Source organism: Trachemys scripta, chromosome 3 (assembly GCF_013100865.1).
Source record: "Trachemys scripta elegans isolate TJP31775 chromosome 3, CAS_Tse_1.0, whole genome shotgun sequence".
Lineage (NCBI taxonomy): Eukaryota > Metazoa > Chordata > Testudines > Emydidae > Trachemys > Trachemys scripta.
The window spans coordinates 68988494-69007586 of record NC_048300.1 but is presented as its reverse complement, the minus strand read 5'-3'; positions in this window follow the sequence as shown (position 1 = coordinate 69007586).

Below are 19093 nucleotides of genomic sequence, written 5' to 3'. Positions count from 1 at the left end.
AAAGGCTTCCTGGCTTATATGGGACATGCCAGCCAATCAGGGAATCACAGATGGCTGTAAAAAGAACAGGAGTACTTGTGGCACCCTAGAGACTAACAGATTTATTAGAGCATAAGCTTTCGTGGACTACAGCCCACTTCTTCGTCCACGAAAGCTTATGCTCTAATAAATCTGTTAGTCTCTAAGGTGCCTCAAGTACTCCTGTTCTTTTTGCGGATACAGACTAACACGGCTGCTACTCTGAAACAGATGGCTGTGTCTGTCCATCACCCTGTCATCCAGACCTTATCCTTACGAAGCGTCAGTGTGTCCCTGTGTCATCTTTGGGGAGCGTGTTTACACCATAACCCTGTATCGGGGTATTCTGGCATGATCCTTCTGGAATGCAGATGTGTGTTTCTTGCAAAGCAGAGCAGAGCTAGGATGTCAATCGTGTTGTCACATATAATGCAAGCTAGGTAGTCACTTTTAGATTGGGACATACCTTCAACATTCAACTGGCAAATTCATAGAGCTGGGTCTCCAGTTCTCTTACTGTGGCTCTTAGAGGAGTTACTTTTTGCAGAGAACTATTTACATTACTGTTCAATCTGGGACTTCTCTGAGGGATGTCTGGATGCCGATTTGATGGTATTTATGTTTGGAATAAACACACACTATTCCCTCGTCCTACCCCACAAATATCACTCTTGAAACAAATTAGGCCAAAATCTAAATTTGTTCAGATCAGTCACGTTTAGCAAGATCAAACATTTGGCAAGATCCACCATGCCAAAAATTTTGCTTATTTGCTTTCATTAAACCATTCCCTTCTACAGTGTATGTATTAACTGAGGCCACACGATATAAGCACTCTTATTATTCAGAAGTACATGCATATCCATTAATCACTTCATTGCTTTATGCAGGTGTTGAAAACACCATCCTCTGCATGGCCCTCTGATGAATTTGATGTAATAAGTTCATGTAAATCAACTCTAGGTTTGTTTTTGCTTTTTAAAAATCTTCCTATCACAAAAATTTCATTGGTTGTTAAGCCCTTTTAAGTTCCATTGGGAAACAACAGATCAGGGATCACATCGGAGTCTAATTACATATTCATATATTCATGATATTCTGGCTGGAGACTGGGTTTCTGATTGCTTAGCATCTCTGATTGCTCAGCACCTGAGCAGATGCTGAGGTGTCTGACATTGTTTTAGAAGAGCGAGCTCTCTGAACAGAAATAATGTCAGCCATTTACTTATTAAAAATACATTCATCTTTTTCTTTCAAAAATAATTTTGGGGGTGATTTTTGGTGTGTTTTATACCTAATTTGACAATTTTTACATTCATTTTATCCCTTTCCTGTCCAAATTTAAATCTTGTATTAATTTCCTGAGGACTTACTTTCTGATTTAAAAAAAAAGTATTTTGCACTTCTGCTCTGCCTGTAATTTGAAGACCTCAAAGTGCTTTACAAAAAGCAATTCATTCTCAGAACTTCTCTGTGAAGTGGGTAGGTACAAATTCCCCCCATTTACAGATGTGGAACCTGAGAACAAGGGGTAAAACGGGCTTAGTGGACTAGAAACTCTCAGTACCCACGCTTTAACCTCTAAACCAGCGATTCTCAGACCTCAGTGGTTCAAATTAGCAATCATCATTATCCAAAAGAGCCACAGTACTGGGAATTCATTGTTTCATTTACTAGTGGAGAGGGATAGCTCAGTGGTTTGGGCATTGGCCTGCTAAACCCAGGGTGTTATGAGTTCAATCCTTGAGGGGGCTGCTTAGGGATCTGGGGCAAAGTCAGTACTTGGTCCTGCTAGTGAAGGCAGGGGGCTGGACTCAATGACCTTTCAGGGTCCCTTCCAGTTCTAGGAGATAGGATATCTCCATATATTAAATATATATTATTCACACAGCAAAATGACAGACCAAGTATTATTATTTTATCAACTACAATTGGTTAATAGTAAAAGTATCCTGATTGGTTAATAACTTAGATTGGTTAATAATTAAATCACACTGTGTTTTAATATCATGCGCTGCAAAGAGCCGCAGGAGACACATTAAAGACCCGCTTGTGGGCGTGCAAGGCTCAGACTGAGTATCACCGCTCTAAATCATACCAGCTTGCTTAGTTGTGCTGTATGAACTGCTGATTTATTATGCTATGGTTAGTGTTTTGGAACAACACAAGTATTATATGAACCACAAAAGCAATGGTGTAGTGGAGCATATAGGCAGGTGAATGGGGGGAGGGATAGCTCAGTGGTTTGAGCATTGGCCTGCTAAACCCAGGGTTGTGAGCTCAATCCTTGAGGGGGCCACTTAAGGATCTGGGGCAAAATCAGTACTTGGTCCTGCTAGTGAAGGCAGGGGGCTGGACTCAATGACTTTTCAGGGTCCCTTCCAGTTCTAGGAGATAGGTATATCTCCATTAATAAAAAATAAATAGGTATGTGAGTATACCTATCTCTTGTTTCAAGAGTATGTTAACCTTTTGGCACCTGGGAAAGCTGAGCTGGGAAAGCTTATAAATACCGCACTCCAAGTAGCAGTCTCCAGATATTTGGACAGTGAAAGAAGCCTATTTATCAGCCTCATCTTCTAAGTTGCTTACATGGGTCCCTGTCTAGTGCTAAAAAAAAAAAAAAAAAAAAAAAAAAAAAATCCTTTGTGGAATCATATTCTTTCCCTCCCCATCACTCATGGTGAATGATAGCGATCACAGATGAGAGAAAGAATAGAAAGTAATGAGAAGACCTAAAAGGGAAAAAAGGAAGGAGAAAGATGTGGATAATATTATTTCCTTTTCTGAGCAGCAGCTGCAGAATTTTTATGAGAAGCGTGAAGGTTTCTGGAGAGGGGGCACCCAGTTGTCCACCTTCTCCCCCCCCTACACACACACTTTACATATCAGCTCTGAATATATAAAGGAGTATAAATTGGTAGACCCTCATCCCAAAGGGTCAGAAGAGAGGGGTTATGCAAAAAAGCCCAATTAATAGCAAGATATGCAAAAGTGTAAGTACATTAGAGCTGCCATACTAGGTCAGATCAATGGTCCATCTAGCCCAGGATCCTGTCTCTGACAATGGCCAGTACCAGAGCTGCAGAGGGAGAGTATAGAACAGGGCAGTTGGAGTGATCCACCCATGTCTTCCACTCCCAGCTTCTGGCAGTCAGGAGACTAGGGACACCCAGAGCATGGGGTTGAATCCCTGACCATTTTGGCTAATAGCCACTGATGGAACTATCCTCCATGAACTTATCCAATTCTTTTTTGAACCTAATTATACTTTTGGCCATCATAACATCCCCTGGTGATGAGTTCCACAGGTTAATTGTGTGGTATGTGTGTGAAAAAGTGCTTCCTCTTGTTTGTATTAAAGCTGTTTCCTACTAATTTCATCAGGTGGTCCCTGGTTTTTCTATTGCAGGAAAAGGTAAATAACACTTCTTCTTTGAATAGTGTCCTTATGAGTGCCCCACTTCAGGTGCATGTGCATCCCACGCACCTTTGGTGAGAAATTTTCATTAGCACAGTCCATTTGGCCTGCGCATGCACTGCTGATATCCACGTGCTCTGCCCCAAGGCTATATCAGGCTGCCCAGGCAAATTGCCCTCAGTTCCTTCTCAATTGCCTCAGCCTGAGACAGAGCTAAGTGCATCTGCATTGTGCATGCCACAACTACTTGCTGAGTTTGTTCTACTTAGTTTAATTAGTTAGTAGTAGTAGTTAGTTACTGGTTATTGAAGATTATTTTATTTCCACTGGGGAAATACTCCCTGTGGGGGGATTCCCTGGTTCACCAGAGTTTAAACGTTGCCTCATGTGTAGAGAGGCTATCCTGTTCAGCAATGGACCGTCTAAGCACGTTCACTACCTGGGAGAGTCACACATCCCACAGAAGCGTAACTACTTCTTAGCCCTCAAACCCAGGGCACAAAAGAACCAGAAAATCAAACCACAACTGTAATGATGGAGCATTCCCTTCACCCTGCTTCAGAGCCTAGTCAGAAGAACCCCCACACCATACCTCAGTCCCCAGGATTCTGTAGCCCCACTTTGACCTCAGCTCAACACTCATATAGAAAGGGGAAAGCCTCAGAGACCTCCTCTTAAAGGTCCTAAGAAGAAGAACTCTAATTCCGCTTTTAAGGAACCCACCTCAAGAAGACCTCACTCTCTGACCAGGTCAACAACCTCAGAGATTTTGTCCTCAAGTCTCACTACTGTAGAGACAAAGGTCTCTTCCAGTACCCATGAGATGAGAAAATCCCACAGCTCTAAGAGTAAACACGGCTCTGAGAAGGCTCCGGTACCTTCTAGTGGAGATGGTCAGAGCAAACACCCATTAACTATGTACATGCTATGCTATGGAAATGATTCTTGTATTAAATTAACACTGGTCACATGCTTTAGCCACTAAAAAGTGGGGATTAACCTGTCATCCTGGGCCCATGTGAAGAGAAGTGGCACAAGGAAACTTCCACTTCACACTATGTGCACTCATACACAAGGGTCAGGGACAACTGTAGTCCCTGGCCTTAAGGGAATTAAACAGTAGCTTGATGATCACAGCGTTAAAACTGAGAGAAAAAGAAGTGAAGAATATTAATGAATTTATTTTTCCATCTGAAGAGCAGAAGGGTGGTGTCATAAACCAGTGAGATTAGGGTTGTGCCTCAGCATCACTTGTTCAGAGGATACCTGTAAATGGAAGTGCTATGCCCTCAGCTCCTAGATGAAGCTTGAATCTCAGTTGCTCCATGTCATCACCTGTTGAACATGCAGGAGTTGTGTCTCTTTATCTTTGACAGGAGCTCATTTCATCCTTCCTGGCCAAATGTTCCATGAGGCATGTATGCAGGGAAAGAGACATTATACAGTGCAACATCTCATAAACCCAGTTTCTCTATAGCCACCTATTGCCTCCTGACAAAATACCCCTTCAATTTTGGTGCAAGAAACATGACAGGGCTGCTCTTCAACCCTTTGTGATTAGGGGTGTCACCAGCCATATGCATCTCTGGAAGAACAAATCTTCACTCCCAGCAAAAAAGCAGCTGCACCAAGATGTAGATTTGTGGATCCCTTCTTCCCCTTACTCCACAGGGTAATGGCATCTTCTCCTCTCCTCACAGGCTCAATTATAGCAGAGAGAGAGGATAATCTGTGTGGTGCATCTGAAGAAGTGGGGGGGGGGTTATCAACAAAAGCTTATGCCCAAATAAATCTGTTAGTCTTTAAGGTACCACCCAACTCCTCATTGTTTTTGTGGATACAGACTAACATGGTTACCTCTCTGATACTTTTGCTGATACAGGGGAATGAAGGGAATAATGCTGACACATGCTTAATACCTCACTAATAAAATAATAATAATAATATTTCATTAATGAATAACAAAAATTGAACTGGTCTAAGCACTCATAGTCTGTATGTGCCCCAGCATTATTGAACAGAAGGATCCCATGAATGGGTAATCCCTTTGACCAAGGAAAAGACTGCACAGCAGAGACAAAGTTAACAAACCAGGTATGGAAGATCACAGCTTTTGTCCCGGCACTCCTTTGGGCTCTGTAAATCCCAAGAAGGGAGGTAAGATTAACATGCTTAAAACAGCAGGGGCTAGCAGATTTCCCGATGACCAGAAGAGGTAGTTTAGGTTCTCCTGTGGCATTAATACAGGCTAATAAGGTAGGTGCTCAGTGTTCTTTTTGGAGCCCGGCGCACAGGCATAACATTCATAGAAATAGGCCAATGTGTTTTCTAGGAGTAGGTACCAACAGCGCTAACAGGCACTAAGAGGCTAACTGAGAAACTATTAGTGAGTGATTAACCACACTGTGGATTCAGATAACTAGGATTTTTAGATAATTGGAATTTAAATAACTGGAATTATTCTGTGTACAGGGTGAAAAACCTACCACTGGATGGGGTTGGCCAATAACAGAACAAAAACCAAGTTACGGACCACAAAAGAAATATGAATTCCCATTTCTCTGTATCCTGCATTTTATCATTAGATTTCTTCTAGCACAAATGAACAGAATGAGTCTCTTTTCCATGGCATTAAGTGAGATTTCAAACTGCTTTCCACTTTAATAGCCAATCAGCTGAAAATGATCAGGCTCTCTCAGGACTATGGGAGTTTGTATGAATCAAATACTTATTGTATAAGTGAAGCTTTTCCACATTCCAGGCTTCCTGTCTCCTCCACCCTTTGTAATTGACACAGAGTACATTTCGATCCAGAACACTGTATTGTATTGCACTTATCACTGTTCTCTTATCAACTATCACAATGCTTGTCCTGAGGAGTTTTAAAAGGAGCAGTCTGTTAAGTAACAATCTCCATCTCTAGCAGAACCAATTCCAGTAATACAAGGAATGGTCTTTTGCCATTATAGTCAGTTTGGGCCACATTCATCCTTCCTACTCCACTGAAGTTATACCAGCAATGAATTTGGCTGGAAAAAAAAAAATTTCTGTAGTTCTCAGCTGGGCTGAGTGAAGGATAGAATAGTCCTCAGAGGGCCAGGAGGCCTATTGGGTAGCATGCCCATTTTCTAGTCTCATGCCTCCCAGTGGAAAGGGCTTTCAATCCAATTCCTAAGCCTTGTATGTGTCTTATCTTCACCTCAAGGTTTTCAGCGTCCTTACCCTCTCTTTACTATGGAGGGTGGAGGTGGAAGTGAGGCGTATGCCCCCCCTGCTGCAACAAGAGCAGTTGATAGAGGAGCCTGGGCCCTCCCATTCTACTGGGCTCTGACCCAGGGCTCTAGGAGAAACAACAGTGTCCAGCACTCTGAAGTGGCCTTGGAACTGCATCCCTGGTTCACTTCCATTTCTCCCCATGTCTCCAAGTCCAATATAAGATAACAAAAGAAAAGACAACTAAACCTTCAGGCCCAACCAAGCTCAGCAGGCAGCCTCACATGGAGGCTTCTTCAGCAGCTTTGATCAGGAGCCCTCAGGGTAGGTCTGTCTTTCTCCCCAGCCTCTTTCTTCTGAGATGAGTTGCTACCTTTTAAGCTTCCTCTCCGACTGGAGCATGCAGGTCTGGACGGTTGGGGTGACCTGAGCCCATTGTCCTTTTACCCCTTTGGGCCCAGTATGGGGTCTGTACACCCCATCACAAAGGCAATATTTAGGTCTAAAGCAGATGGTCAACAATGGACAGATGTTTGCAGTACCCTGGCTTAGAAAATTAATCTGTATTCCTTGAATAAGTATTTAGTGTAGAATTCTGCATACCTGTCACCAAAAGGAAATGTAGAGTGAAGAACTGTATTTTTACTGTTGAGTTTTATTATTTTATTCTTATCTTTATTACTGGGAAAACTGCATCTCTATCTTTTTTTAGAAACATACAGGAACTAGTCTATGAAATGGAACCTTTGGGCCATTGTTGATCCTAGTCTATGGAGCCCTGACTAAAGAAATCATGAGGGACTTCACCTAGAATTCTCCTCTTCCTGTAACTGGGCTCCCTCTCAGCCTTCACATACTCCTGACACTTCCTAGCCACCAATCACCTGATTCTGCAGCCCTTACTGATGAGGTTACAGCGTTACAAACCAAGCAAGTCCAGAGGCTGTGGGAATATAAATAGCCAGCTGATGATCTAGGAGAGATCTTAGAACTTGGGGATGGCCTACTAAACAAAATTTTCCAATTATCTGTCTACCTCGATCATGTGTCTGCTCATTGGTCTTGTTTTAGGATTATACAGTGGGCAAGCATGATGATTTTTGAAGCACTTTCCAAAATTAATTAATTTTATATAAAAAAGGGGGAACTTCTGGCCACAAGCCTCCACCATTGTAGGAAAAGCAAGGTTCTGTTGCTTATGCCGGGGTCCATGAAAGATGCTGCTAATGCCCTCTTCCACCCAGGGCACGTGTCCGTATTTGTTGAATTTAGAACTTTTTCCATTTACCAAATCCAGAATTTCTAGTAAAAGTAATGTATCACAAATGTTAAAGAGAGCAAAGCCAATTTACCTGATTTATTTACTTGGGCAGGGTGGGCGGGGGGCGGAGGTAAGAGAGAGAGAGAGAGCATCTGCCAGGGATAAATTAGAGTGGAAGTAGCCCATGGAGATATCTATTAAAATGTGGTACATTATGAAAAAGTTTGCAAAGCCCTTATATAATGTTTTAACCTTTAAAATGTATGGTTACCTTTCACCACTGGTATTAGATTAAAAAATTTCCATCATTCCAACTATTTTTTGTCAGAAGATTGTTTTTTAATGACAAGACATAATTTTCACAAGAAGCATCTGCTTTCACCAGAAAATTTTGACTTTTTGTTGAAAGACCTGAAAACAGAGAAATTGCCCAATTTCTAGCCAAACAATGAAAAAATGTTGTTTTTTCTGACAAAGTCAAAATTTTCCACAGAAAATTTAAATGAAAACAGATTTTTTTCCCCATTTTCATCAAAAATTTCCCCCTCCTGGGGAATATTTCTGAGCAGCTGTAGTAGGTAGTGATATTGCTTACTGCATACATTTCCCCCCTGCATACTGTGCCTGTTTTTCTGTGTAATGGTTCCTCTAGTAGGGATGAGGAGCTCTCTGGCACCATCTGTAAAACTACATCTTAGCTATATATCGTTCTAGTAAGAAATAAGCTCATGCAATTGAACAGATATTCTTACATATTCTCCTTCCCTCCTCCCATGTCCAAAGCAGACTATCCATCCCCCTAGCCAATTTCTCTTCCTTTTTTTAAAAAAATCATCGTTGTCTACTCTTTTATAATCACATTTCTCAACTCTTCTTTCACTAAAAAACAGAATATCTTCATTTTCTCCACACCCTCTTTTGTCCACCTCTTGCTCTGCCCCACAATAAATTATCTCCTGCTCCTCTTCTTCTATTCTCTCTTTGTTCCTCAGATTATCTAATAACAATATGTAATACTTACAATGGGAACCCATAAATATCCTGTCAGTTATGCCCAAGATAAATAGATGCAATTACCTATCTGCAATATTAATACTGGCAACTGTACAAATAATCAGGTTAGTTAACTGCATGTATTAAATCAGTTATCCAAGCAACTGGGTAGATTTTTAACAGCCACCATTGTATAATATTTCACAAATATCAGCTAGTTAATTGTTATAATACCTCCTGTGAGATTCATGGATTCATTGTTCCAGTAGTTAATTAACCTCAGTCAAAAATTTAAACCTTATTTCCAGACTGAATTTGTCTAGCTTCAACTTCCAGCCATTGAATCATGTCGTATCTTTCTCTGATAGATTGGGGGGAGGGATAGCTCAGTGGTTTGAGCATTGGCCTGCTAAACCCAGGGTTGTGAGTTCAATCCTTAAGGGGGCCGCTTAGGGATCTAGGGCAAAATCAGTACTTGGTCCTGCTAGTGAAGGCAGGGGGCTGGACTCAATGACCTTGCAAGGTCCCTTCCAGTTCTAGGAGATGGGATATCTCCAGTAATTTTTAACTGAAAAGCCCATAATCCAATATTTTTTCCCCATGTAGGTATTTATAGACTGTAAACAAGTCACCCTTAACTTTCTCTTTGTTAAGCTAAATGGGGTGCCTTATCTCTATAAGACATGTTTTCTAATCCTTAATCATTCTTGTGGCTCTTCTTTGAGCCCTCTCCAATTTATCAACATCCTTCTTGAACTGTAGACACCAAAGCTAGACACAGTATTCCAGCAGCAGTTAAACCAGTCCCAAACAGAGAGGTAAATTAGCTTCTCTACTTATACTGCTTGAGAGTCCCCTGGTTATACATCCAAGGATCGCATTAGCTCTTTTGGCCACAGTATCACACACAGAGCTCATGTTCAGCTGATTATCCACCATGCCCCCAAATCTTTTTCAGAGTCACGGCTTCCCAGGAGAGAGACCCACAATGTGTAAGAATGGTCTTCATTCTTTGTTCTTAGATATATACATTTATATTTAGCATATTAAAATGCATATTGTTTGCTTGCACCCAGCTTACCAAGTGATCCAGATCACTCTGTATCAGTGACCAGTCCTTTCCATTATTTACCACTCTCCCAATTTTGGATCATTTGAAAACTTTATCTGTAATGATTTTATGATTTCTTCCAGGTCATTCATAAAAGTGTTAACTAGCATAGGGCCAAGAATCAATTCCTGTGGTACCTCATGAGAAACATACCTGCTCAGTGATGTTTCCCCTTTTACAATTACATTGTGAGATATATCAGTTAGCCAGATTTTAATCCATTTAATGGATGCCGTGTTAATTTTACATTGTTCTAGTTTTTTCGTCAAAATGCTGTGCAGTACCAAGTCACAGGCAAATATGTATTAGATCCTCACATTACAGACAGGGAAAGTAACACAGTACAGATGAATACATTACCAAAATACATAGAAGGAGTCTATATCACTAAAAAGAAGAACAGGAGTACTTGTGGCACCTTAGAGACTAACTAATTTATTAGAGCATAAGCTTTCGTGGACTACAGCCCACTTCTTCCCGAAAGCTTATGCTCTAATAAATTTGTTAGTCTCTAAGGTGCCACAAGTACTCCTGTTCTTCTTTTTGCGGATACAGACTAACACGGCTGTTACTCTGAAATATATCACTAAAGGGGGATATTACATTCTAGTGATTCATTTATATTTGTTATGAAGAAACTTGCTAATGGCTGCCATCAGGGGTTCTTGGATCCAAAGACAATCACAATCATTAAATCCAATGTGTGCGCCAAGCACTCTTTTAGGGTCAACAGAAGGAGCAATCAATCCCCTTTTCATAGTAAAAACAGTTGCAGATAAAGGGGGCTACTGCCTAAGACACTAGGGTGCATGTCCTCAGGGGAGCTAAGCCTTATGGCTTAACAGAGGTTTCTCTGGGGTTACAAATGCAAGGACTAAGATACTAGTTTCAGCCTGCATGTGTGGGAAAAAAAGCAAGCAGAAGAAACTGCGAGTGCAACCCTGAAAAGAAAAAAAGATGCATAGCTTCTTGAGCACAGAGGCTGGTTGGAATGATGCATTTGGGGATTTCCAAGCAAGGAAACCAGCTGCTGTTTGTTTCCACTATGTTGAGGGAAACTGGATTTTGTGTGCATTTTTATGAATAAATAAGATTACAACAAAAAATATACCAGACTCATATCATCAGATTTCTCATCCCAACCAAACAGCTGAAATCAATTGGATGGAAGCAGGTGCTTAAAATTAAGCACATGATTAAGCAGTTTCTCAATTTAGAGCCTCTTTTTTTAAAAAAAAATGAAAGGTTAAATTAGCCGTAGCATTTACATAGTCCAGAAATCAGGCAGTCCCTGCATCCATCAGTTTCATGGGACCAAAACCCAGCTCTGATGTCTGTGGCCCCAATCCTGCACAAATTTATACATGTGTTTAATTTTATGCTTGTTATTCCTGTTGAAGACAGTAGGACTACTCATATAAAGTGAAGCACATGCATAAGTATTTGCAGGATCAGGGCTCATGAGAATACTATTTTTATCATATTTCTATTTTCCCCATTAAATAATTAGATAATTTAACATGCTATTTCCAATGTGAGTGATTCCAAGTAAGATTTAGCTCAACCTTTGTGTGTCAAACCAAGAAATGCATAAGACAGGCTAACATTTGTTTCAAGAAGACAGACTTTTCATGGTCACCAATGAATTAGCTGAAATAGTTATGTTGAGGTCCAGGGTGCCATTTGGAAATTCAAAAGCAAGAATTATTGCTGTGTTCCTGCTGTCAGGTTAAAAATAACTAATAAAAGCCTCTAGTGAACCCAAATACATTCCTCTCAAGAATGGTTTTCTGGAAGATTAACACTGAGATATGGCCTTCGATTCTGCAAAGGCTCATATTTTTTCCAAACATTGTAGTATTTATGGGAACAAGCAGATGGGGTTTGAATTTGCTGAAATGAGATGAGAGTTTTGCTTAGAACTTTGCTTCCTTTGATACATCTGATACTATGCTCATACAAAAACACTGTAAATAAAAAGGAAGAAATATTTTAACTGTGTGTGCACAGCAGTATGTGAAATTAATTAAGGAAGAATGTTACAAGGCAGGGGCTTAGTGTTTAGAAATTATACTGTAGCAAGTACATAAATTGCAAGCAAAATCTACTGGTAAAAGTCTGCTTAGCACTTCTGTAGCACTCTGTACCTCAAAGCAGCACCCTGGAACCCCCATATCCAGCCCATCCTATAATTATGATATATTTCGTACAAAGCATGCCATGTAAGATATCATATGGAAGGTCATGATCTGCTGAAACCCCTTCTGTCAAAATACATATATCATTATTGTGTATCAAGTTATGAGATTTTTCTGTATGGTTGTTACTGAAATACATTTGCTAGTGACATATAAAGAAGGCAAACTACTCCCAGAAGGGTGTTAAATGATCATTAATCAGCAGGGAAGCTGTAATCAAGGGATTTACAATTCAATGACAGTTGTGCAAGCACCACGCAACGGGGACTGCTCAACACTATGACTATGTTGCACAAGACCATATCAGAGGGTTTGCTCAATTCTGTGACTCACAAAGCCCACCTGGACATGTCTGGGCTAGTATTTTCCAGGCACATGGACTGAGGGTATAAAATAAGGGACAGTGGCATCATGCCTTGGCCTTTCTCCTCCCGCACTTATGCTGAAAGCATCAAGAATGCTGGAAAGACAAAGACTTCAACTGAGGGGACTGGTCCCAGGCTTGAGAGAGAAGCCTATGTATTAAGAACTGCAACATCCAGTGGAGTGAGAAAACTGTTTGATCCAAATACTGCCTCCCTAGTCTAATAAGGTTTAAGATTTAGACTGTGTGCTTACCTTTTATTTTCTTTAGTAACTATCTCTGACCTTTTATGCCTACCACGTATAATCTGTTAAAATTTATTTTTCTGTAGTTAATAAATCTGTTTTATATTTTACCTAAAACAGTGTGTATTGGTTGAAGTGCTTGGGAAATCTCAACTCATTTTACAAAGGCTTGTGTATGTCCTCTGCACATTGAGGGAGGGGCAAACTGGTTTCTGACCAGGGCAAGACTGTATAGCTCTGGGGTACAAGGCTGGGGAGCTGGGGGTGGGGGGAAATTGGCTGGTGCCTTTCTCTGTGTAATTCGTGAGTGGCTCTGGGAGCAATTAGGTGTGGGGCTTCACATGCTGTTGTGCTGAGTGATAACAGTGCTTGGAGGGGGTTGCTGCTTGTCACTAGCAAAGCATTGAGAGCGACAGTCCAGGCTGGAGAGTTAAGGGGGAAGAGTGATACCCCAGTTCCAGGTTGCACTCCAGGGATCCCGTCACAACTTCTCAATATTCCACACAATGTCAGGGGAGCTGTGCGAACAATGCATATCAATAGGTTAAAAGCTTACCTTGAAAGAGAGATGGTGGTAAACATAACTTGTGCAGATGAGGAAACATCTCCACCTGTTTAATTGATTTAGTCCAGGAAAGCAGGGAAGAAAAAACAATGCACATAACATCCCATTAATTGTATATAGTTTAAACACCCAGTATACTTATACATTTAACAATCACTTTGATCTATACTAATACACAAGTGAATTGGCCTGAATACACTCTGACATGACTTGGTCTGCCAGCATCACAGCATGTTGTGGTTAATATACAGATTTCAGAGAAAGCTGCTTAAATCACTGTTGTCCATCCATCTTTCCCCTTTCTTCATTCTATGTCTGTCCATCCACCTCTTTTTTATCCTTTTCAGTGTCTGTCCCTCCTTTTCTCCCTCTTTGGAGCAAAGTGCTGTGGCTTTGCACTGTAATGTTTTAACCACAGCCCCAACTTAATTTAATTAGGATTATGTTTCTGTTCTCCAGCCCTGCTTTTTAGTCTCCAGTTTCTGAGAAATATTGTTAAGGATCCTCTCCTGAGCTACCAGAGGGTCATGACTCTCCGTTTGAGAACTATGGCAACAGATACATTACTTATGCTAATAACATTCTCTATTTCCCCAGAGATCATATGAGGTCATCTTGCCAGTTCCCTGGCAACTTTATGTTTTATACTCTGACTTTCTCCTCCTCCGAATGGTACTATTTGTTAAATGTATATACTGTTAGCATCCCTCAAGTCAAGCTCTGCAAATGGTCATAGCAAACCAAAGCCTTTGTTCTCCTTATATGAATTTGGCAATAACCATTGCTTATCTCCAACTTTGCTAAGTTCTTCTCCAACCACTATAACCCGGCACAGAAGGTTATGACTTCAGGAGGGCAATAACCTGGAGGATTAGATGAACTCTTATAAAATGATCATCCTGCCTGCATATACAGGGTGTGTATACAGTAATAAAGAATGAGGGAAGAGAGAGAAAATCAAACACGATATTGAAGCAGAGTTAGTTCTAGATTTAATGTCTGTCTTGGTTTTCCTGGGGGGGGAGGCAGCAGGCGCTTTACCTAGGACTGACATAAGCAAACAACAGCCTCGCTCACAAAGATGGTTTATTATTTCAGTTGAACCATCACACCAAATAATGCAATTTTAACTCAAGAAAGCACCTTTCAATGAACTCAAAAGAAGAAAAATGGCCACTGAAATCAAAGGGTTAGCTAAAGTCTATATACATCATAGGAAGAGATGAACAAAGCAACCATTGCTTTGATTTACTGCTTAACAGCTATGTTGTTGTACTGGGACAACAGACCATAAGTGAGAAAAATCAGACTCTTGCTATAGCCTTTGGCCATATGGAGTGAGTGAAGCCAGAAAGCAAAGTGATAGCACACATCTCTAAAGCCCAATACAAACATGATCATCATTTAATGTACCCAGCTGATTAAGACTCTGAAACCCCACAATTTAGCAAGCATTTGAAATTATTCCATCACAGAAGGCATGTAATGTAACCTAAATCAAAATGCATTGCCCCTGGATAAAAAATGATGCCCTTTAGATTTTTGGCTTCTCTGGAATTTAGGATTGAAGTAAGTAACAGAATCAGACTTTGGTGAACATGCAGTTTTGTAAGTCCACTGCTGATCACTCACTAACCTCATTCATCATCAGTTTTATATGGAGGCTTTTACTCTCGAGATGAACAGTGAAGACCCAATTAATCTTTGCCTTGAACTTTATGTAGTTATTTACACCAATGAAAAGTAAATGTTAAGTGCTTCTATTCTGATTTAATGGACTGCTGTAAACATCTAAGCAAGGGGTTGTATTTGGGCTTGAGAGTATAAACTTTGATTTTTCCTGTCAACTCTCTTGGTCACCAGGTTTTCCCTGTGTGTGCTTTACAAGCATTGGCATTGTTATAAAGAGGAGGGTGATACATTGTTCTCCTTATCCACTGAGGACAGGACAAGAAGTAAATTGCAGCAAGGGAGATTCAGGTTGGGCATTAGGACAAATTTCCTACCTGCAAGGATAGTTAAGCATTCGAACAAATTACTTAGGAAAGTTGTGGAATATCCATCACTGGAGATTTAAGAACAGGTTAGACAAACACCTGTCAGGAATAGTCTATAATACTTAGTCCTGCGTTGATGCAGGGGACTGGACTAGAAAATCTATCAAGGTCCCTTCCAGCCCTACATTTCTATGATCCTATGTGAGTATCTCAGCTTTCATTTAAAAATAGTAATTTTCTAGCCTGTGTAGTTACTGACAAAAGCATCTATTGTAATACCCTGATTGTTGGCTGTAGCCAGCTGTTGTTTCTTGACTTTTACTCATATTGTAAACTCTTTGGGACATGGACCATCTTTTTGTCATGTGTTTGTACAGTACCTAGCACAATGGGGCTCTAATACATGATTGGAGCCCCTAGGTGTTACTGCAATAAAATAAATACAATAATCTCAATAGCATGAAATAAAATGTATTGACTTGCAGTATCCATTCTGTTGCAGTGAATCTAAAGAAACTGCCAAGGAGCGCATTGCTAAAACTTTGGAAATTTCAATATTACAGTACCCCAAGCACAGCAGTTGCTGCACACAAACCTGCAGAATAAGTTCAAGGCATCATGCTTTTGTTCTCAAGTTACCTCGGCTGGGGGAAACACATATGTTAAGATTTTCAATGTCCGAGAGAGAGTGAAAGACAGGGTAGACGTACTGAGGATTGACCACCACAGAGCCCCCAGAGACAGCATTCTAGATGAACTTCAAAAACTCCTTTACAAAATTTCAAAACACAAAGTTCCTATGTGTTTAAAATGTTGATCCTGATGCACAGTTTCAGTGCCAAGATGCAGGGAGGGCAATAGTTGGGTTTGACACACACACTGCTTAATTTGTAATGAAAGATGTGTCAGGGCTCAAGTAATTAGGTGCCAGGGCTCAAGCAATTTTTTTTTACATTCATAACTGATGCAGCAAACCCAGAGGTGCTGGGGCTATGAACTGCCAAGCCTAGAGGTGCCGGGGCTCAGCCCTGGCAAGTCCTGTCACAAATTAAGCATTGTCCACACCCTCATTTCACATTGCTGCTAGTAGGGAAAAATGTGGGGGAAGATAGGTGGGAGGAGGAGCATAACATGGTTTTGTCCCTAATGGTGGCACTGCCCTGAAGTGATTCATCCTTTCTGTTATGCTTATAAGAAGCATACAGGATCTTTTTCAAGGGAAAGGGCAATATGCCGCATTTACTGGAAATACAACAATTAGCATATGCATTCAATCACACACACACACTGTCCCGCCAGTCGATGTTATAGTTACCAGTCCAGAGTTCGGATCAATCTAGTGGCCAGCTAGGTTGATCACAGGTGGAGAGGAGCCGGGTTCTGTTGGTTGCAACACGGTGCTCGGGAAAGTCTTAGCAGGACAAACCCAAAGTATCATGGTAAAGCACCTTGTTTATATAGTGATCTTCCTTCATTGGCACCAATGATTTTTGCACCATTATGCTGTAATCAATTGCCGTTTGACAAGTGCTTGTTTTCTTAGATTGTTGTTCTCATCCTTTATCTTGTTCTTTCGTTAGTCTCTCAGGGAATTACCCCATGCTGGTTTTGATCACAGCTATCTTGTCCCCACTAATGGGTGCCTGTCTCATCTTTTAAAGTCATCAATCTGTCCTCCTCTGACATCTCAATAGGGGCGTGTTGCAATGTCCTGGTGCCTTTACGTCCATCCTCAATTCCTCCCTAGAACATCTGGTCCAGTGATGGCCTTCACACTTATCTTCTAACACACACATTCTTCATTCACACACAATACAGGATTGCTTTACACAGAGCATTTGAACAGGAACATCAAATTGCAATGCAGGAGAAAACAATCATGGCATTCTTTTACTTATTTCAAAATGTTAAACCTACAACAAAGTGGTGACCCTAAAGGTCTGTCACTGCCTTGAAATCAGCTTCAGACACAAGATTCTGGCTGATGCATCTTTACCGATGGCACACTAGGCCATTCCTTTCTGCTTTCAGAAAGGGTGACTGGCAGATGTGGTCAAATCAGACATCAATATATTTAAAGCAGGCTACATTATTTTTTTCTCTTCATTCTAAAATATACAAAATACAAACATAAAATCCTACTACTACACTTCCTCCTGCACGTACGAACTTGAATAATCAAACCAAAACTACAAGAGAGTCCTGGAGGATGGAGCTGAATGTAAGTGTCCTTATCTCTTGGTGACATTTTACTACTTCTCACAGAGCCAGAAAGACTATAAAACACTGGCTGATTGTACAAGTTAGAATCCCTGCTCAGCCTTAGAAAGAAGACATTGTAGAAACTGAGGTGTTCAATCTCTCTGAAAACTAAGGGGTATTTCCTTTGAGCAAGCTTCCCAGGGCGAATTCCAACACCACGTCTAAAAGGTATAAATCCAGAGTATCTTCATTGTCTTCAGAATCTGGGCCTGGAGAGTTTGAGTACTTACATAATGTTGTATTGTGGTGTCAAAATAACAAGCTTTCCAAAAATTGTGTACCTGATGCAGTTATTTCCCCAGCTGTTCCTACAAACCCTATTGATTAATTAAATAACCCTGGGCACTAAGCCCAGAATTATCCTTAATAAAAATGTTTTTCTACTATGATGATTTCCTTTACTCGAACTTAACATTGTTTTTATAACTGGACCCTTTGATTACATGTATTAATATGTATGGCTAAAAGAGAAAGGAACAGAATTTTAGACTGAGGCTGAGCAAGCCATTATTCTTAATTCCCCAAGCCAGTATTTGTATCAGAGTACAGAAGTCCTGGCTCCCCCTTAATAAGATACCAATAATTTTGCAATGCATAATGCGCTTTCAGCCTGACAATTAGCCATTCGTTCATTCAACCAGTATTATTCAAGATCTGCCACTGGACAAGAATGTTAACGTCACAGTTTGTTGATTGATATTCAACAAGAAGTGTAGCCTCTTGTGGGACTAATGAAAATGACATTACAAAGCACTCAAAACAACTCCAGCACATTGGCACTGCATTTCAGGAACAATTACTAGGTTTATTTTTTTTCCAGGCTAGACATTCCCAAACACAGAATTCGGAAGTGAAAACCCGCACTGCTTGCTCTCAGAAAAACAAAGGATGTTCTTGTTCAAGCCAGCAAGTGACCCATGGCATGTGTTTAAGTTCCTTGCTGCATCGGAGCATAAGCCAGGTGTAACACCAGTAAATTCAAGGTTTGCCATAGCAAACTCCATCGTAAAACTGCTTTGAGCAAAATCAGAATCCATTCAGGCATCTCTCTCTATCATATGCTGTTGAGATGCCTTAGATCAAGCAAAGTGGGTCCCAAATAATCATAACTGCCTCTGTATCTTGCACTATATTGCAGATATTTCCTATATGTTAATATTTATACTAATGATGAGCCATTTGATAACCTTGTTACTAAATTAATATTCTAAGACCGATAGATATTTTAGTTGACTTAGTTAATCAGAATCTGCTTCCATTAATAAAAGTGATCCAGGTGGCCAATGATATTCTGCTTGAGTGCCTGTGAAATCCCTCGCTTACCAGTTACTGAGTAAGCTTGTGATTTGCTTTGATACATGGTGCCATTACAATTTTCTTGATGTCTGCAACATAGACTAGTCTTGAGATCTGCTTCTTTCTGTAGTTTTATGAATATTAACCTT